This window comes from Gracilinanus agilis, chromosome 2 (assembly GCF_016433145.1).
Source record: "Gracilinanus agilis isolate LMUSP501 chromosome 2, AgileGrace, whole genome shotgun sequence".
NCBI lineage: Eukaryota > Metazoa > Chordata > Mammalia > Didelphimorphia > Didelphidae > Gracilinanus > Gracilinanus agilis.
Window position 1 is genome coordinate 645,883,932 of NC_058131.1, and position 21,554 is coordinate 645,905,485.

The 21,554-nt window shown below is 41.7% G+C and overlaps 1 long non-coding RNA gene across 1 annotated transcript in view; it reads right to left on the reverse strand.

Moving 5' to 3' along the window:
• Window positions 1-15,630, reverse strand: part of LOC123238238 — a 121,259-nt gene extending 105,629 nt beyond the window's left edge. The window contains exon 1 of the long non-coding RNA XR_006505491.1: window positions 15,560-15,630. This is a non-coding gene — a long non-coding RNA (uncharacterized LOC123238238). The remainder of the gene's footprint in view (window positions 1-15,559) is intronic.
• Between the last annotated feature and the right edge of the window lie 5,924 nt (window positions 15,631-21,554).

Here is a 21,554-nt window from a genome sequence, read left to right on the forward strand (position 1 = left end):
GAGAGGAGAGAGAGAGAGAAAGAGAGAGAGAGAGAGAGAGAGAGAGAGAGAGAGAGAGAGAGAGAGAGAGAGAGAGAGAGAGAGAGAGAGAGAATACCACTATTAGGAGTGCTATAGGAACCAAAGGAGGAGAGCAATTCAAAAAGTCATTCTTCTAACCAACCATTTTCCAAACCCCTGAAACAGCACCTACCTACCTCTTTCCCCATTTCCTTTTCTTTTGCTTTCATCTCCCCTTGCCTAAACCAAGGTTAGCTGCTGTCAAACAATAACAAACTTTGTAACTGCTCCCAAACTGGCTGTAAATGGACTACGATGAACCTGGGATACAGCAACTTCTTGGTTTTCTTCCCTGAACCAAAGGTTCTTAACCCTTAAACCCAAAACTAGAAGTAAAAACAAATTCCAAATGTAAATACTGTCTTCAAATGCTTTGCAAATTACTTTGTATTCTGTTCTTCCTGGACTTCCTTTTACAAATGGCTTGGCATGCTGACACAGCCTACTTTGTTATTGCACCAATACTTTCAGCCAAGAGTAATAGTGGATCAGAACCCACATCATTTCCTCTCTCTTTTTAAAGGAAAATCAGAGAATTTTATCTGCTGAAGACCTTAGAGACACATCTACAGCCACTGAAAGAATCATTTTTTTTTCTGAGATGGAAAGAACTTTCAAAGATTAACTTTGGTGTCCCTTGATTGAGGAATGGCTGAACAAATTGTGGTATCTGATAGTGATAGAACACTATTGTGCTGAAAGGAATGATGAACTGGAGGATTTCTATGTGAACTGGAATGACCTCCAGGAATTGATGCAGAGCAAAAGGAGCAGAACCAAGAGAACATTGTACACAGAGATAGATACACTGTGGCATAATCGAATATAATGGACTTTTCTACTAGCAGCAATGCAATGATCCAGGACAATTCCGAGGAACGTAGGAGAAAGAACACTATCCACATCCAGAGAAAGAACTGTGGAACCAGAAATGCATTAGAAAAATAAATGATTTGTCACATGGTGTGGTAGGGATGTGATTAAGTTTTTGATGTTAAAGGATCTCTCTACTCAAATATGAATAACATGGAAATGGGTTTTGAACAATGATACATGTATAACCTGGTGGAACTGCCCTGTCAGCTCCTAGAGTTGGGGGAATAAAAGGGGGTCATGAATCATGTAACCATGGAAAATATTATAAATTTAAAAAAAGATTTACCCCCTTTACTTCTTTACAGATCTAGAAACTGAGACCAGAAAAGGAAACATGAATTGTCCAAGGTGAAAATGCTAACTACAACTAAAATTAAAATTAAAAAGATAAAAGTAACTACAATTTCTATTGGTAATTGAATGCCCAAATAGCTTATAATTTGGATACTCCAAATCAGTGTTGTACCTAACTTTTTCCATTATAAATAATACTGACAGGGAAGGGGAAAACCAAGAAACTCATTTCAAAAACAAAAACAAAAACTGACAACTAGAGTGGCTACATATGCTATTTAAAAGATCCTCATTAAAAATTTGAAAAGACATTTTTTAAGATCCTCGTTGTTTTGTTTGAGTTCTTAATTTAAATCGTGAAGGATTAATCACTTCTAGAAATACTGCAGTTAGAAGATGTAAAATATTTAACAAGTTGTTTTAAAAATTAAACCATCCATGAGCTCTTGGTCTGTGCTCATGGCAACACGTGAGTCTTAAAAATAGCACAAAGGATAGTACTAGAGTATTAAGAAGTTAGGGTGCGCCTGTTTCAATTAGGTTTGGATTGAAATCAATGAGCTGAACCTGAAGCATTATGGTATAATTTTTTTTACCTCTTCACAGAGAAGTACCAAAAATATCAGGTAATTTGAGGAGGTAAAGAATTCTGACATCATTGGGGATCAAGAAAGGTTTCAAGAAGGTGGTAGCATCTGAGCTGAGCCTAGAAAAAAACATAAGGATTCTGAGAATGGGCTTGAAAAGAATAAGTGCAAGGGACCTGGGCTCAAAATGAGATACTTCTATTCGCTATTTTGGGACTAGTTGTTGATCCTGTTTAGACCTCAGTTTCTTCTGTGACTCATCTAGATGGCCACAAAGATACCTTCTCATTCTAAGAACCTGTGGTCTTCAGAAATCAAAAACAGTGGATTAGTCTTTTTCAAATCCTTAGTAAACTATGACTGAAAGTTCCAGAGGGAAGAAGAGGGTACCCAGCCTATAACTGTCAATCAACTCTGCCGTCATAGGAGTTGGACCCGGAAGAAGAAATCCTTTCTTTTCCCTTCTTTGAAGAAAATAATGGGACTGGCTTCAAAGGGTTTATCCCATCTTAGGCTCTTAGACTTACAGCCAAAAGGAACCTTTCTTAGTTCCCAAAGTTTATCCGAACTTATAACTATAGTGGAGACACCAAAATTAGGGATTTGAAGTCTTTCCCATTTCCTTTTACTATGAATATTGTGACAAGAGAAACAAGCAAAGAAACTGGTTGAAAAACCCACACATACTCCCAACCCTACCTAGCAGCACCCATTAGTGTCCATAGGCACTCATTTCTCCAGGTGAGGAATTCTAGGACACTCATTTTACAATCAGAGAATCTTATAACTGGAGGAGTATTTTAGAAGTCATCCAGTTCCATCCTCTCATTCTGCCATTGAAGAACCTAGAACTGGAAGGCAGACCTCTAGACTCCAAATCCACTTTCTAAGGGAACAAGCTGTAGTCATTTGATTCAATTCTGCCACCCCTGCTTAAGTCTAGCCTTTTTCTTTCTTTTCTTTTCTTTTTTAAAACCCTGATCTTCTGTCTTAGAATCAATACTGTGTGTCAGTTCCAAGGTGGAAGAGTGGTAAGAGCTAGGCAATGGGATTAAGTGACTTATCCAGGGTCACACAAAGCCTAGTCTTTTTTTCTACAAGGTACTGTGCTAGGTGCTAGGGATAAAAATATGAAAACCAAAGCAAAACATCTCTCTTCTATAGCTTGGGAATGTATCCCAAACTGTCTTTTCAAGATAGGTGTTTAAATAGCCCAGGGGTTTAAGGACAAAAGACAAAAACCAAAGGGCTGAAAATGAAAAGCATGCTGGCCCCAGAACCTCTTCCCTCCACCCCACCCTGCCCCACCCCCACTGCTCCCAAGGACAGCTGTCTTAGAGGCAAGCAGTATCTTCTATCAATGCTCAGGCATGACTAGTATTTCCAAGTTCCTGAGGAGCCTCACCCCCTCACACCTGCCAATTTTAGCTCATTAATTTACCCAGCAGATTACCATCCAAGCTCCGAGAATATATCAGAAGGGGAAAAAAAGCATAAAATCATCCTCAAGTCTCAAATGGCCCCATGCAAACTCGGAGGAGTTTTCAGATTTCAAGCCACAATTTTGTCATTTCATTATTTCAGAGTTCTCCCACCTCTTGTTTGCCAAGCACTGGCTTGTTTTCTTCCAGGGACCCTGTGATCTGTCAGCAGGAGCAACCCACCTTGTTCTTGGTACATCCTTCAGCTCTACTGCCACTACTGTCCCTTTTTCATCCCTATTTTGTATGCTGTCTTGGAAAGAATGCTGAGGGTCGGAGGACTGGAGTCCTAGGTCTCAGTAAGCTGTCCAGACCTTAGGCAAATCCAGACTTCAATTTCATAGGATTATGGCTCTAAAGTGACTAGGTGGCACAGGAGATGGAGTCCAGGCTCATTTGAGTTCCAATTCTAACTCAAATACTGGCTGTATGACCTTGGGTAAGTCACCTAATCTCTACCTCAGTTTCCTCATCAGTAAAATAGGGGTGTTAATACTATCACCTAGGTTTCAGGGTCATTGCAAGATCAAATCAGATATAAGGAAATGTGAACTCTTTGTCCAGGGTAAGTGACTTGCCTAGGGTCACAAAGGTTGGGTCAGAAGAAGGATCTGCATAACATCATATTTTTTCACGTGTCAGATAAAGAAATGGTCTAGATCTCTTAAAATCCTTTCAACTTAGCCTTTGCTGGGGGGGAATAGTGAGGGTGAAAGGACCCAACTAAGCCCAGAATATGAAGACAGCTTTGTCTACCCTGACAGTGAGCTATCACAGAGTGAAATCCAACCCTTACCACTCACTAGCCCATTTTGGACCCTGGTTTTAAATATGTTTCAAACAATGCCTTCTACCTCAAAAACTCCCCTTGGATCTTAGTTCTTAGACAGGTGTTTGTGGTTCTGTGGATAGAGCTCTGGGCCTGGAGTCAGGAAGACCCGAGTTCAAATCTAGTCTCCAATGGCTTCCTAGCTATGTGACCTTGGGCAAGTGGTCATTTTTCCTCTGTTTCCCTCGGTTTCCTCATCTATAAAATGGGAATAATAATAGTAGCTACCTTTCAGGCTTGTTGGGATGATCAAATGAGATAATACTTGTAAAAGCATTTACCAGTGTCCAGCAGATAGTAGATATCTAATGAATGCTTATTCCCTCCCTCCCATCAGAAATCTTTTAAAAAATCAGCAGAAAAGGATCTTAAAGACCTTTGAGTCCAATCCCCTGATTTTAAGAGAAGGGAATTAAAGCACAGGGGTTAAAGTGGCTATGTGCAAGCGCATGCGCTCAGACACACACACACACACACACAAACACAGCTAGAGGACATTTGAGGCAGTATTCGAACACAGGTCTTCTGAATCCAGATGCTTAGATGATACAGTAAATAGAGTGCTGTGGCTGGAGTCAGTAATACCTGAGATCAAATCTGATCTCAGACACTTCCTAGCTGTGTGACCCTGGACCAGTCACTTAACCCTGTTTGCCTCATTTTCCTCATTGATAAAATGAGCTGGAGAAGGAAATGGCAAAACACTCTTGTATTTTTTGCCAACAAAACCCCAAATGGGGTCACAAAGAACCAGACATGACTGAAAACAACTAAAGAACAACTTCTGAGTCCAAGTTCAGTGCCCTTTCTGTCATCCCATGTTGCTTCTCTTGGTGCTGTCTTATACTACAGTCCTGACTCCTACTTATTGTAGCAACCTCTCCCCACCCTCATCAACAAACCCAAACTCAAGCCAGGCATGGACTGCTGACAGAAAGCCTGACAGCCCAACCCTGGCCCGCCCAGAGGAGGAACTAGGGAGAAGAGTTCACTAACACTGTAGGCTTGGAAGTCATCTCTGGGCTCTCCCTACCCACTGTATTCTAGGCTCAGGGAACAGGCATATAATAATAATATGTCATATAATGGAATCTAACCAGGAAAGGCCAATTAGCAAACCAAACGACCTTCTGCTTATACTCCAAACAAGGTAATTTGTTGACTTGTAAAATCAACAGGTTCTGTTTGATGACAATTTATTTCTAAACAAAATGCCTCGGATTTCACCTGTGACTTTTGCAGCAAAGCTCCTAGTGAGGAAGCCAACACTCACGGGTCAAGTCAAAGCCTGAGGCTTCGATAACATTACTCATCAGTTTTTCATCCTGAAGTCGAAAGGGAAGGATAATTCATGGACATGCTCACTATTCTACCTTGCTGGAAACTAAACAGCAAGAATTCACAAAGTATCTTCCCTCTTTTAATCATTTCCCATTAGCCTCTTCTGTACATAATTTGCTTGCTTGTGATCTCCTCTATTAGATTGGGAGCTCCTTAAAAGCAGGGACTATCTTTTACCTTTCTGTGTATCCTCAGGACTTAGCACAATGCCTGCCATACACCAGGCACCTGATAAATGGTTATTGACTGGCTGACAGTACACTTCTCCTGTCCCAGAGAATCATAGAGATAGGGAGGGGGACTGGACCTGTGACTTCATTGATAGAGGAAACATACAACCAGGAAACCCCCACTGCCAACACAAGTTGTCTAGATATTACTCTCCCATGAAAGGTGAGAGGCATCCATTAACAAATGTACTGGATATAAGCACCAAAAAAGGGGACCTCCGGGATTGCTAAAGACCATCTAAAAGAGTTTTCAGTTGCTAAATTTTCTGAGTTTCTGAAGCTCCCCTTCCTGGCCTCAGTATACCTCTCTTCCTCCTCATTAGTGAGAGTGATAGTCATGGGCTGCCCAAACTGTAGCTCTTCTGGGTTTCTCCCCACCACCTTCAACTAGCCTGAGATGGAAGAATGGAAGAATGCCTCTTCTTCTCTCCATCCTTGACCAGGACCCCACTGGAAGTTCTGAATCCCAGAAAGTCACCCCAGAAAAGAAGATATGCAAGAAAAGGGTGACTATGGGGCAAGACTGAGAAGGGGTAAAGGTTCTGATGGAGAAGGTTATCTGCCCCAGAGACTGATCCCTGGGCCATCAGGTATAAGAAACTACAGCCACGGAATCATGACGGCTTGCTGCCCAGGCATTTTAAAATTAGCAAGTATTGTAGCAGTAACCCCTAGCTCTGGAACACGTTGTTACTATTCCCTCTGTAGGTGGTCAGTTCTATAAACAGTCTGACTTGCCAACATTTTTTTTTCCACTCTGCGGTCGCCTATTAAAAAAAACAACAACAACGATTCCAGAGCACCACAAGTAAATTCTCCTAGCCCCTAACCAGCGAAATTCTGGGAGAGGAGAGTGCTGACCTGGAAGTCAACCCAGAGTCAAATGCCAATTCTGTATCTAGTTAGTTATTCCAATTCATGAAACCTTGGGAGAGTTATATAATATATAGCTCAGCTTCCTCACCTGTAAAATGAGATTAATATCTTCCTCTGAATCAAATGCTCTTGGAATTAGAAGGAATCTTAGATACTGTCTTATCCAACCAATTGACTTGACCAATGCAAGAATCTTTCTCCAGCAGCTCTAACTGATGCTCCTCCTGACTCTAGTTGAACATTTCCACAGGGTGCTCATTACTTCACGAGACAGTCTATTTTACAGCTAGAAAAGGAGGCCATATACTATACAGAAGAGTGCCAGATTGTGTAACTTCCTGTCTAAGTGACCTTGGGCAAATCACTTCTCCTGGGTCTTGATTTTTTCAGCTGTAAAATGAAAGAGCTGGCCCAGATTGTTTCCAGAGTTCCCTCTAGCTTCAGTGGTCTGTGATTCTGCAAATTTAGCTGTTAAAAAAATTCTTCCATACATAGAAAAGGCCAGGAATCAGCTCCCTAGAGTTTCCACCATTGTTGTTCAGTCTATCAAACTCTTTCTGACCTCATCGACCATAGATAGCTTTCTGTGGAGTTTTCTTGGCAAAGATACTGGAATGGTTTGCCATTTTCTCCTCCAGTGAATCCAGTGGATCCTTTTATCTAGCAATCAGAGGTTAAGTGACCTACCCAGGGTGACCCAGTTAGGAAATATCTGAGGACTTCCTGACTTAAGCTCCAGCATTCCAATCACTGAGCCACCTGACTGCCTTCTAGGCATATAGAGGTTAAATCACCTGCCCAAGCTCACACAGATAGGAAGTGTCAAAGGCTGGATTTGAACTCGGATCTTTCTCACTCCAGGCCAAGTACTCTTAATCACTGAGCCACAGCTGCCTCTTTCTTGGATTTCCCTTATTATTTTATTGTAACACAAGAGTCTGTGAGGATGAAATGAAGTAAAATACATGGGTACCCTTCAAAACTGTAAAAAGCCCTACTCAAGTACAAGATGACATTATTCATTTATTTCTAGCTCAGATGAATCAGATCTGAGCCCATAACTACAGAGGCCCCGTCAATCAAGTACATTATATATTATCTGGGGATAGGAGTCTCCTTAGTACTATGGCTACTGACTAGAGGTATTTTCTGAATTCCTGCCAAAGCACAAAAGATTCCATAAGACAGCCATCTAGTGTACATTCGTCCACCCAGCCACCAATAAAGGGTTTCATTTTGATGCCCCTCAGTTTCCAATATCTGCTTTAGTTCTTCTGCCAGAGCTACAATTTTTTTCTTCTCTATTTGTAAGTAAGCACAGTTATATCAATGAAAGAATAGAATCAAATATCTGGAACCTTAAGAACCTTAGAGATCATTTAGTCCAGTTCTCTCACTTTATAAGCAAGAGAAGTTAAAACTCAGAGATGTTAACTAATTTTCTCAAAGCAACTCAGCTAGTGGGCTGCAAATCTAGGACAACTCTTTGCAAAACAAGCATCCCATAGTAGACAATAAATTAGCACTTACTCTGGCAAGAACCCAGGTTTCTCCTGACTTATCCCCTAGTGCTCTTCCCACCACTCCATACTGCCTCTTTTTATTAGACTATATATTGTCAAGAGAGCTAGATAGTTCAGTGGATAGAAATTTCACCAGGCCTAGACATGGGAGGTCTTCATTTCAAATCTGGCCTCAGACACTTCCTAGTTGTATGATCCTGGGCAAGTCACTTAATGTCCATTGCCTAGCTCTTACCACTCTTTTGCCTTGAAACTAATATTGATTCTAAGGTGGAATGGAGGAGTTAAAAAAAAAAAACCATAAACTGTCTGTCAGTCAGGATTTCATCAGATATCACCCAACGAGATGATAATATATGTAAAACATTTTGCAAACATTAAAGTCATAATAATAACAAATATAGCCCTTTATGGTTTACAAAGCACTTTACAAATATCTGATTGCATCCTCACAACAAACTCAGAAAGTGGGTTATTGTTATCCCCATTTTACAAGATGAGGAAACTAAGGCAGACCAAATAAGTGACTTGCCACAGGTCATACCTTTAGGGAATGTCTGAGACCAGATGAATTCAGCCTTCAGGACTCTGGACTAACACAATGTCCCATTGTACCATCATTACTATTATATTTTTTTGTATTTTTTTAAATCTGTTTACATGTTGAATCCATCTCCTCACCCAGAGAATGTAAGTTATTTGAAGGTAAAAATTGTTTCCTTTTTTGTCTTTGTACCCCTGGCACCTAGCCCAGGGGCCAGCCTAAGGTGGGCACTTAGCAAATGTTTTTTAAATGGTGACTCTGTCCTGGTAGAACTTGTGATCTTTTTTTTTCTAAAATAGACAGGTTCAAATTTCTAGGATTCCATAAATAGATTTATCAAATTATATTTGAGTGTTCACTGCTGGCCAGTTACTATCTTAACTTTCATCATTCGGTATTTTTTATTCAGTGTCTTCTGTGACTATAATCAGCAACATGGTGGAGAAGACTGGCTTGGACAGTTCCTGCCCGCAGGGAGTTTACAGTTTACAGTTTATTAAATGGTAGGGGGGCTGAGAAGAAAACAAAATAGAGTGTGATTAGTAGAGATGAGGATTTATGATCAAAGAGCAGAGAGAACACAGAGGAGGAGGCAAATCCTTCTAGCCAGAACAGGGAAGAAATTCATCCTTTATTTTCTCATTTTGAGAAGCTGTCACTGGGAGTGTTATCTGCTTAGGCCTAAGTCTCCAAACAAATCAAATCCTGCCTAACAAGGGCTCTGTATAAGAACCCACTTCCACGCAACAAGTAGATGCCAGCCTGTTCTAGAGAATAAATAGTTATTCCTGCTTGCAAACTACAAGGCTCCCTAGGACTCATTGTTTCTTGTTAGCAATATTCTGTCCTTGTCAGAATGCCCTGGATGACAGTCCTTGTGAGTCTTCCTCATGGTAATCACAGTAACTGGGTTCCCACATCAAAATCCTCACATTAACTCATGCCCAGCTTCCATCTTGGGTCAGGTGGAAGTTGGCAACCCTGGTTTCTAGCTCCTTTCTTAAAATGACTGATTAGCCATTATATCTGAAGGGGTCTGTTCAGGCCGGGGAAGAAAACAAAGCAAATGGGCCTATGATAGACTGGAGAACCCGCTCCCTTACTCCCACCCTCAGCCCCCTCTCAGTCACCATGACATCTCACAGCTTCAGCTCTCTGGACTTAGATGAGTGATATGGTACCACTGGGAGGAAGTGACTTTTCGAAAAGGCACTTCTCCTAGCAGAGGGCATCCCTTATGAACCATAAGCAAAAAAAAAAGCCTTTTTTCTAGTGAGAGCCACAGGGGAGACAGAGTGGGAAAGGAAAGATTACAAAGAAGGTGGTGGGGAGGTAGGGAGTGGGGAGCAATTTGATAAATTTAGAACAGAAACCTAAAGCATCACTCAGTAAATATGACAAATTCTTCAAAATATATTTTAATTTTACATAATCACTGATTAGGGGGAGATAGATAGGGGGGAATCGAGGAGAAAGGAAGCCCACAGAGGGAAGAACAAAAGACTGACAGGCTAGTAGACGGTTAATGAAAAGAGAGCTGGACTTGGACTCAGGAGGTCTGGGGTTAAATCGTGGCTGAACCACTTCGCAGTGGTGGGACCTTGGCCAAGTCTATTATCTTTCTGACCCTTAGTTTCCTGCGCTGTCAAAGAAGGCCAATGCTAACCACACCATCTCCCTCACGTTATGGAGAAAGAGCCTTGTAAACCTTAATGTGATATCAACATGAGCACTATTATTGCACATGTTAATTAGATGAAGGAGAAAAGACACAGGCCCAGGGAGAGGGAGACAGGTTTAGTGGATGTCGGAGTGTTTCCAAAGCTCACATAGGCATCAGAGGGTTATCACTGGCATAGGAAAGGTAATTAGGGGATCTGGCAAGATCTGTGAAATCATGAAAGGCAAAAAAGGCCGAAGCAGAAGGAGAAGGCAGTACACACAAAATCCAACCATGGAAGAGGAAACAGGAAGGCAAATTAATGGTCAAAGAAAGATTCCTTAATGGGCACTTAGAGGAAGTGGCCAAAAGATCCTTAAGCTATTTCATATGTGAAATTCATTTTTTTAAAAGCAAATAAATACTAAGTCAGTTTAGCAGGTTGTTTTGGCATTCCATGTGGATTTCAACAAAACATTTAATTTTTAAAAGGTAAGTAGGTGATTAAGCGTGGGTCGCAGCTCTTCAATTATCCTTTATAATCATTAAGCCTCCCACAATCCATGGGGAGAAATTATTCTCTAGGTTACCTGAAGCACTCACCAGAAGAAAAGTAGATCAAATCAAGCTGCTGTAAGCCTCAGGTTAGAGGACTTCTTAGTACTAGGTCTAAACTCATAAGGAATATATGTATGATACAACAGAGCAAAGACCCAGATTTGTATCTACTTATTACCCATACGACCTCTCTAGGGTTTGGTTTCTTAATCAGCAAAATGACAGGGTTGGACTAGATGACCTCTTACCTACCATTTAAATCCCTAATTTTACACTGGGGAAAACTGAGCTGCCGAGAGGCAAAGGCTATCCAGCTCATTAATGGCAGAGCTAGGATTTGAACTTCACAATCTTCTGACTCAAATCTAGAGCTCCTACTACTTAATATCATTATCTCTGAGACTCCATCTTTGGAAAGAAAGCTCTCCGCTAGTCAGAGTGCAGATGAAAGCATATGATTTTTCAGTTGTTTATTTGGGCTTATATTTGGGGGGTTTCATTTTATAAATTACTCACAAAAAATGGGCAACATGGGAATATGTTTTGCATGATAATACATGCATAACTCAGGTTGAATAGCCTGGCAGCACTGGGAAGGGGATAGGAAGGAAGGAAAGGTATTAAGTTCCATCACATAACTTAGGAAAACTTGTGTAGAAATTTGTTATTACATGTAATTGGTTAAAAAAAGGGTTTTTTTTAAGGCACTAGGGAGCCACAGAAGATTCTGAAGAAAAAAAAAGAAAGCTCTCCTCTCACCAAGAAGAGTGAAAGCTTTCTAATAAGAAATTGAGTACTACAAAGCTTAAAAGGCATAGACAGAGAGAAAAGTGACTTAATTTGAAAACTACATTGAGCTATTTTGTCAAATTATAGTACCCTTATTTCAGCCCTCAACTGCTGGACCAAAAGATGACCATGAAGCCCTCACTGAGTCAAATTCTTGGCACCAATCTCAAACTTCTGAATGACTCCCAACTTATTCAGTTTCTGAATCCAAGTCCAAATGAACCTATGCTTCAGTGTATCCTTAATCCCTCCCTTAAGCTCCCCCAAGTCCATCCTAACCTAAGCCCACCAACTTTATCGTAAGAAAAATCTCATAAAAAGGCATATTAAATTTCTTATTTTCAACCTCTAATAAAAGCATCCTATTAACACCTTATTTGGATGTTCGTGACCCTTTCCTCTTCTCCTTCCTTACTCCTCAATTTCCACTTATTGCTCTCTTTGCTTTCTTTTGCTGGTTACAGTGAGTCAATCTAATCAGACTTCTTTTCAGGAGAAAGGTCAATTTGAGTGATAAATCATATTACTTTATAACAATGAGGCATCACTGTGTAAAGCAAAGAACTCTAGAAGTAGGAGAAGGTAACGTCAGTCCCGGTCAAAGAGGATTCAAGCTAACAGAGATCTCAGAAGTCATCTAGTTCTAACCCTTCATTTTATATCTGAAGGCCAGAAAAGTGACCCAAAGTACAATGATAGAATTGAAAGTCATGCCGTTTGACTCCAAATCTGCTGTCCTTGGGTGTGAGCCATCTTGGGCAAAACATTTAAAACATTTAAGACTCAGTTACCTCATTTGTAAAATGGGGGGGGGGGGTAAAATGTTGTACCACCTACCTCACAGAGCTGCTGTGAGGATGAAATATGAAAAATGCTTGGTATCTATAAAAGTGCCATCTGAATGTAAGCTGTTATTATTAGCTTTTGAAGACATTAAAGTCACCCTTCTGATCAGACCAGGAATGGGGGATAAAGGCTCTACTTTTCAGAGAATTCAGAGAAGCTTTTCACCTGCTGTCATAAGCTCCCACTGCTCAAAGGCATCAGTGGGCTAACATTTCCTTTATTTGGACTATTCATTCACTGAGCCAACCTGCACTTTTTTCACTGATAGCGGAAGCTCAACAAAAGGCTTGGCTGAATAGATGACTACTCTAAATAAGGGTACTGTTGCAGAGTTCTTGTCACCCAGCGTTACCTGCTTAGGCTCATCTAAGTCTTGAAAACAAATAAAATCCCAGCTAACAAGGGCTCTGTATGAGAAACCCACTTCCATGTAACAGTCAGTCGGGTGATAGCCCATTCTGCACAACAAATATCTATCTTTTCTGATCCCTGCTTGCAAACTGTAACATTCCACAGGACTAACTGTGCCTGGGCTGTATAGTATTGGGCTGTAGTTGGAAGCCAGTGTTCACAGAGAGAAAAAAGGAGAACTGAAAAGTGTTGTTTTATTGTGACCCTTAAAATAATCATAGCAGCTCACATTTCTACTGTATGTCCTTTCAACAATCCTGTTCATCAATATTATGATCCCCGTGTTATAGCTAAAGAATCAGTACTGCAGAATTAAAGCGGTTTTCTCAGGATCACAGGGTAAGCTAGTGAGTGTCAGAGTGGAGGTCCTCAACTTGGATCTTTAGACCAAAAGATCAACACTCTTTCCAGCTAATCCACTCCCAAAAATGCTTTCTCTCCCCACACCCCTATCAAACATCCCAATCACAGCCCTTCTGAAAACCTTGGTTGAACTATGTGACCTCTAAGATCTCTTCCAGCTCAAAATCTACAGTCTTCTGCATTTGGGAGGAGGAGACTGTTAAGGAGAAAAGGTTCAAAGAGTTTTTAATTTTCTATTTTACCAAATGGAAACTGGGGCTCACATCATCTCCAGGTCTTTCAGATTAGGAATAAGATTTCTGCCCTCCCCTTTAAGGCTAACTTTCCCCTAACTGGACACCCAAGCAGATGCTTCCCAGAGGAGAGAAACCACTGTCATCTGCCTTTTCAACCAGACAATTCCTTGCTCTTCTGCTATGGGACACAAACACACACACACACACACACACACACACACACACACACATATGAAGCCTGAAAGATCATATGATCATGGATTTTGAGCTGGAAATACTTTAGAAGTCATCTAGTTCAACACAACTCATTTTACAGATGAGGAAACTGAGGCCCTGAGAGTTTATGTGACTTGCCCAAGATGACACAGTGAGATAGTAGCAGAGCCAGGGCTAGAACACAGGTCTCCTGACTCCCCAGTCAAAAGCATCACATTACCCTCCTACATCTCCCTCTGTTAAAAATCAGATGGCTCATTAATCTGGGCTGAGGCAACCAAAGCTCTAACCCATGCTCTTCTATAATTGGGGCAACTGTTTCCTTGTGTCTTCATTTCCCATCCTCTCCCCCCAAAAAGAAAATCTGCTCAAACCATCCATCCCACTCTTCCCTGCCAATTCATCTTCCTCACTGCTACCAACACTAAGCAAGGACCACCCTGGTTAAAATGGTACTCTTGTAAGCTGAGAAGATCAAACATAAGACAGGCAGCTTAAAATAAAAACTGTTCCCAGTAAGTGCCAGGCTTGTCCTCACTGATCTGTGAAGGGAGGAAGGGAAGGGTCAGGCACTCCTTAACACCCGCCAGGTTCCACGGTGCTCTCCAAATACATCCCTTCCCTACTGATGCAGAAATCAATTCAGGCAAGTAGGCCTTGTGACCAAAAAGAGCATAGAGAACCCACTGTTTCAAGAAATTCAAAGGCTCTGCCCAAACATGCTGAGAAAACCCTGGCTTTTGACGAAACAAGCCAGGCACAGTAGGGTCCCCTTTGGCTTTTATGTGGCAATTTAATAGTGCAATAAATTTCTCTCCTTCCTTAAAGAAAACATGCACTGGTGAATTTCAAAGACATCTGATGGCAAAGGACGCATCAGGGCTGCAGAATTCTGTAGCCCATGTCAGTGGGGAGACTGGCACAATTAGATACAACCTTTGATAGATATCTGGAATGGGGCTATCATTTAACCAGGAAGGCCACATCAGAAAACTGCAATACACTATTGAGATGCTCTGCCAATTCAGAGCAGTTGTATTATTATCTTCCTCTCCCTGAACTCTACTAAAAAGGACTTTCCCAGACAAGTGGAAAGACTCGGGGTGGGAAGGGGATGCAACTAAGCTCTTGAGGATATCGCTGAGACTCATGTCCGCTCAATTGTCAGTCTGTCTGTCCCACCGATCCACCAAAGTGGCCAAGGAAGTCCAACCCAGGGATGCACGCTTGGTTTACAGCACTCAGGGCAGGCGGGCGACACGGACAATCGTGTCATCAATGGAGCCCTTGATGAATGAACACCTGAGATGCTGGCAGCAGCATCCCCCACCCACCCGCCCAAACCATCTCGTTCTCTGCTGGAGCTGATGTGGAATTCTCTACCTAGAGCTTTATTTGACAATGCAAACCCACCCCTCCGGAGCTCCTGGGCGCCCCCCACCCATCTATTTTGCAAGATTCACATTTCCCTCCACCGCCACCTCCCCCTCCCCGAACCCTGACACCTCTTCCCTCCCCAAGTGGCCGGGGTCTTCGCGGGAGTCCCTGGAAGCAGATGGAGAAGAGCCCCATCTGGGACTATCATTTTACCTTTCCACATACTACGTGCTGCTGTGGCCCCGGGAAAGGGGACCTGGAGTCCCCTCCACCAGATGGCCTTTCGAAAGCACCTCCTCCGGGCGCTCCAGACAAAGGGATTCCTAGCTGGGGGGGGGGGGGGGGCCGCGCCCGGGGGGCTCCAGGACCCACCGCAGTAATTGGGGGGAAAGTTACGCGCGCGCGCGCTGAGCCCAAGCAGGAGCCCGGGGCGGGAGCAGGAGCAGGAGGAGGAGGATTTACCTTGGTGATGCAAGCCCGTGCCCTTGCTCCCCTAGCACTCCATGCTGCAGCTCGCTCTGCTCTGTTTTTCTGTGACACAGGACTGACTTCACCGACACATGAGCCGCGGGCCAATGGGCGGCTGCGGCCTCCCCCTCATTAACATGCATCTGGAATCCTCCACTCGGGCGAGCCTGGCCGGCGGGAGGAGTCGGTCCTTTCCTCCGCTCGTGGCAGTGACAGGAAGGGGCGTGGATGCCAATGGGAATCGAGGAAGCCGCCTCGGAGCCTGCTCAGCCTCCCCGGCTCATTGTCAGACTCCTCGAGGGCGGCTGCCTCTGAGGTCGATGCTGATGCTTATTCCCAAAAGATAAAAGCGAGGGAAGGGGTGTTGTTGTTACTCCTTCCTGGTGTGAAGCCTCTCGGCGCGGGACCGCTTAAAGATACTTTCCTGTCTGGCCCTGCAAGCCTGCGTGGACTTGGACGTGGACCTGCCCATCCTTTCCGGGGCTGGCCAGGAGAACTCTTGGAGAAGCAATTGAGCAGTCATAAAATTTAGAGCGCCGGGGGACCACAGAAGGGCATCGAAATCCAATTCCCCTCACTTGACAGATGAGGGAACTGAGACCCAAAGTAGCATTTGTCTTGGGATGACTTGGGAGAGTTGGCATTTGAACCAAGTCAGCTCCACGTCCAGGATTCCATGGAAACCCATTTCCCACATAAAAAATAACACACAACAGACTAAGGACAATTTTGACATTTATGTAGCCATGAGATAGTCACATAAACTATCCCACAACAATCCCTGAGGCAAGCCTTAGAAGGCATTAATAAGCAAAGATATTATCCCTCTTTTACAGATGAAGAATCTCCAGCAAAGAGGTTGTGGTGTGGCTAAGGTCACACAGCTAGTAAGAGACCAGGTTCATAGGATCAAAGTTCTAGAACTGGAAGGAGGATCCGATGAGGTCATCAAGTCCAAACCCTTCATTTTGATGAGAAAACAGAGATTCAGAGATAAAAAGTAATTAGCTCAGGGTCATATAAATACTGGGGGTCATGAGAGAGCGGAGATTTGAATCAACTCCTCTGACTCTCCACATGCAATGTTCTTTCCAAAGTACTGTTGAAACTTATTTCTCATCCTGGGGTCACACAGGTGCCAGTGCTTTCTGCTCTACCAAGTGGCCCAAGGTAGGATTTAAACCCAGGTCTTTCTGACTAATTCCAACCTATATAGTATCTTTTATTACCTCAGATTGATAACTGCACAAGCAAACAGTTAACATGAAGTACTTGGGGTTTTTTTTAATTGTCAAATAAAATCAACAAGGAATTTGGTAGCCTAGTGGAAAGAGCATTGGATTTGGAGAGAAATAACCTAGATTCAAATCCTAGTTCTGATATTTATGGTTTCGACTCCCTCATTTATAAAATGATGAGGTTGAACTAAATTATCTCTAAGGTCTCTTCCAGCTCCAAAGTCTCTATTAAGGATTCTTAATTTTTAAGTCTGTGAGTTTTTTTAAAAAAATACATATTTTGAAAATTGTTTCCATTTAATTTGTTTCCTTTGTTATCCCATGTATTTTATGTTACTGGATATATTTTTAAATGTTACTCTGAGAAAAGCTCCATAGGCTTCACTATACAGCTAAAAAGTTCATGGCAAAGAAGAAACTTAAGAACTCCTGCTCTGAGTATTTGATGATCCCCTGGCACCATGCTAAGAGTTCTGAGGAGTCCACCAGTAGAACACATGGGTCATGAATGCTGTCATTTTATATCTGAGAAGACAAGACCTATAAACATGAACAGTGAGAGAATCATAGAAGAGAGTAAGAAATCAAGAGTTCAAACTGGGGTCTGAACCAAGAGATAAAAATTTACCACCTAGAAACTTTACCTGATAGCTCTCCAAGCTGGTTGTGACTGCCACATCCCTCTTTCTACCCACACCTTGCTCTCCTCAGGTTTCTAGTGTGCTGAACAGGAAGAGGAATAGAGGTGGCATCTGTGGTCCCTGTTCTACAAGGCTATGCAAGTGTTACCATCACTAACTTGCCCCCAAACTCAGAGACTTTTCTGTCACTATCCTCCAACCAACCCACCTTCCCCCATCCACACACACACAAACCAAGAGCTTCCTTTCCCTTAATGAGCTTAAGAATTTAGGGAAATTGAAAGAGGTTTGGAGTCCCAGAGGTAGACTTTGTGGTGTGGACTGAGGTAAAAATAATAGTGTTATTTGGATAGTGAAAAGAAGATTTCTGAAATTTGAGGCAACCCTGAAGAATGAAGATCAAAGAGTTCCGGACCTCCATGGATTCAGATCCCAATCATTCTATGACTCACAGTCTTCAGTACCTGAGACTCAAAGAATTTGAGCAACTTGACAATGATCACACAGCTAATGAGTATCAGAAGTGACATGTGACCCTGGATCTTCCCCAGTCAAAGTCTAATCTTGACACCAAGCTACCTTTATGGACAACAATAGTATTTTGCACCTACCTAACACATTTAGGAGGCAATATGACATGGTAAAGAGCTGGCTTCAGAGCCAAGAAGACCTAGGTTCATCAAATCCTTCCTCTGATACACCCTGGCTGTGTGACACTGGACAAGTCATTCAGCATCTTCTCTGAGGTCAGAACCTACATAGCAAAAATGCAAATCCTTGACAGGGTTAATTAAATGGAAGGCTAGAGAAATGTCATAGTTTACCTAGATGTTAGCCATGTATCCTCAACACAGCATGAAGGTTGGCACATAGTTAGACACTTAATAAATGTCTGTTGACTAAGTGATTGACTTTGGTTAAGTAATTTATACTATTCTTATAGAAAAGATGTAGAGATGTTACAACCAGTGGAAATGTGTGTCGGCCATGGGTGGGGGGAGAGCGGGGGGTGAAGGGGAAAGTAGGGGCATAAAGTATGTAAACAGGTTAAAAATGAATATTAATAAATTTTTAATAAAAAAAAGAAAAGATGTAGAGATGTGATGAAGGCTAGTGGTATAAAACCCAAGTGAAAAGAGAGGCCACTAAACCAACTTACAACAGACCACACAGAAAAATGTAGAAAACCATATAATAACATTATCTATGTTTTACTATATTTTTATTTATTTTATTAAATATTTCTCAGTTATATTTTTAAAACCTTTATTTTCTGTCTTAGCAACAACTCTAAGACAGAAGGACAAGAGCCAGGAAAATAGAGTTGAGTAACTTGTTCAGGGTTACACTGCTAAGAAGTATCTAAGGCCATATTTGAACCCAGATCCTCTCACCTCTAGGCCTGGCAATCTGTTCATATGACCTACAAAGCTGCCTCTTCAATTATATTTTAATCTAGCCAGATTGTGTGTTTGATACTTCTGGGCTAGGCAATAGATGGATTCGGAATTGGATGAATGCCTTGACCCAAAGCATAGTCATTAATGGTTGATGAAGCATGGCAGACTGAATAGAATTAGTCAAAGAAATCTGAGCTGAAGTCCTGTCATATAACTGACTGTATGACCTTGAGTAAGTCACTTAACCTCTTAGAACTCTAGATAACTCTAAGACTATACTTTGCAGAAATGTTGCTGACCTGGGTTGGCAGAAAAAGTTTCTTTACATCTAGGACAGTGATGGAAAACCTATGGCATAGATGGCAAAGATGGCAAAGATGGCAAACAGAGGACTCTCTGTGGGTACTCAACCACCTTCCCCCACCTTCTGCCCCAGAGTTTCTTACTAGAAAGGCAGAGGAACTCAGACAGAGCAGCTCCCTTTCCCCTCTCCACTGGATCTGATGACATTTTTTCATATCACCCATACCTCTGCTTTCTCCCTCCCCTGTGTGGGTTAAGGGGTGAGATGGGGCACAGCATGTGGTCTCTGGGTTGGGGCAGGACCCAACACTCTGTCTCTAAAACATTCACCATCACTGATCTAGGAGTTCTTTATACTAATGGAATCAAATATCTAGTCTCAGTAGAATTTTTGCTTTGTTACATATTTTATATATATTATCATATACATTATCATTTTTTTCCTTGAAGTGGGCATAGGATTTTTTTAGATCGGGTAGCTGGATAGGATTTAAATCAGCAGAGATGAAACTGGTTGGAATTCAAGGGATTGAGAGAGTGAGAACAGCAAAGAATTATAGCAAGAAATACCTGACTGGCACAGAAGGTTCATGTTGGGGAACAGTGAGATTAGGTTATTTACATAGGGCGGGGTCAGATGATTTAGGATCTTAATGTGAGACTTGACTTAATCTGAAAGGCAATGAATATAGGGAGTCATAAACAGGAGATTGACAGGATCATAGAATGTGAAGATTTGGAAGGTCCCTTAGAGTTTATCCCATCTAATCTCCCACTACATCAATGACTCCTATTCATACCATCCCTGACAGATGGTACGACCAGTAGCCTCTGCTTGAAAATTTTCAGTGATGAGGGATAATATCTGAGGCAGCCTGTTCCATTGTTGGACAGTTCTAATTGCTGGAAATTTTTTCCTCATGTTGAGCCAAAATCTCCTTCCTTCCAATGTTTACTCATTAATCCTATCCACCTACCCCCATCCATCCCACATCTGGATCAATATATAATGAGTCTACCTTTCCATATTACAGCCTTTAAATATCTGAGAACATCTCCCATAAATCACCTTTTTTCTTGAAAGGTAAACAACTCCAACTCTTTCAAATATTTTTCATCTCACATTGTTTCAATATGTCTTCTTGGTCACTCTTACACATACATATGCACCTAACTCCTCTCTAGGATGTTACTTTCCAATTGTAAGAGTGGCACCCAGAATTAGATACAATAGCCCACCTGGAGTCTAATTCCAACAAGTAAAAACAAGTCCAACAGTAAAATGTAACTACCTTAAGGGCAAGAATTATTTTGTTTCCTAGCATAGTGCCTGGAATACAATAGCTACTTAATAATGTTTGTTGAATTTAATAATAATCATATAGCTTACTTAGCTATTTTATATTTGTTTGCTTTTTATATACCTACGAAGTGCCAGGAGCTTTATAGTTACTATCTCATTTGATCTTCACAACAACTCTGGAAGGTAGGTGCAATTATCTCCATTTTTCAGATGAGGAAACTGAGGCAAACACAGGTTAAGTGATTTGTCCAGGATCACATCATATCTTGATTCTGGATTTGAACTCAGATCTCTCTTACTCTGGTATATCCATTGCACCACCTTGCCTATCCCTCAATATGTATTAAAGTATTAAAATATCTTTTATCATCCTGGATACTACATTCCTATTAAAATTACTTAGTCAAGTTAATAAGCATTTAGTTAAGATCTTACTCTATGCAAGGCACTGTACTTAAGCTGCCTTTTTTTACAATCAAATACACTAAGTTAATATTAAGCTTTTAATCTATAAAAGCCCCTAGGTCTTTTACATGGGAACTACCGTCCAGCCAGTTCTCTGATCATCCTTTATGTATATAATTGCTTTCTTGAACTCAGGGAACAAGATTTTACCTTTTCCCCTGTTAAATTTTATCTTGTTAGTTTTGGCCCATTTCCCCAGCCTATTATGTTCATTTTGCAAACCAATTCTGTCATCCAACACATTAACTTTCCCTCAGCTTTTCCCATACACACATTTTATAAGCATGCCATCATTTTCTTTGTCCAAATAATTGATAAATATATTGACCAAAATAAATGCCACAGCTAAAACCTTTGTTGTTCCTGTTCTGTGAAGGCCTGTTTGTTCAATCAGATACAAATCTACCTAACTATACTTGGTATCATTATGGACACATTTCTTCCCCTTGGTCAGGAAGAATACCACATTGGGGGCATCTGGGTAGCTCAGTAGATTGAGAGTCAAGCCTAGAGATGAGAGGTCCTGGTACAAATCTGGCCTCACACTTCCTAGCTATATGCCCCTGGGCAAATCATTTAACCCCCATCGCCTTCTGTTACTGCTCCTCTACCTTGGAACCAATACACAGTATTGATTCT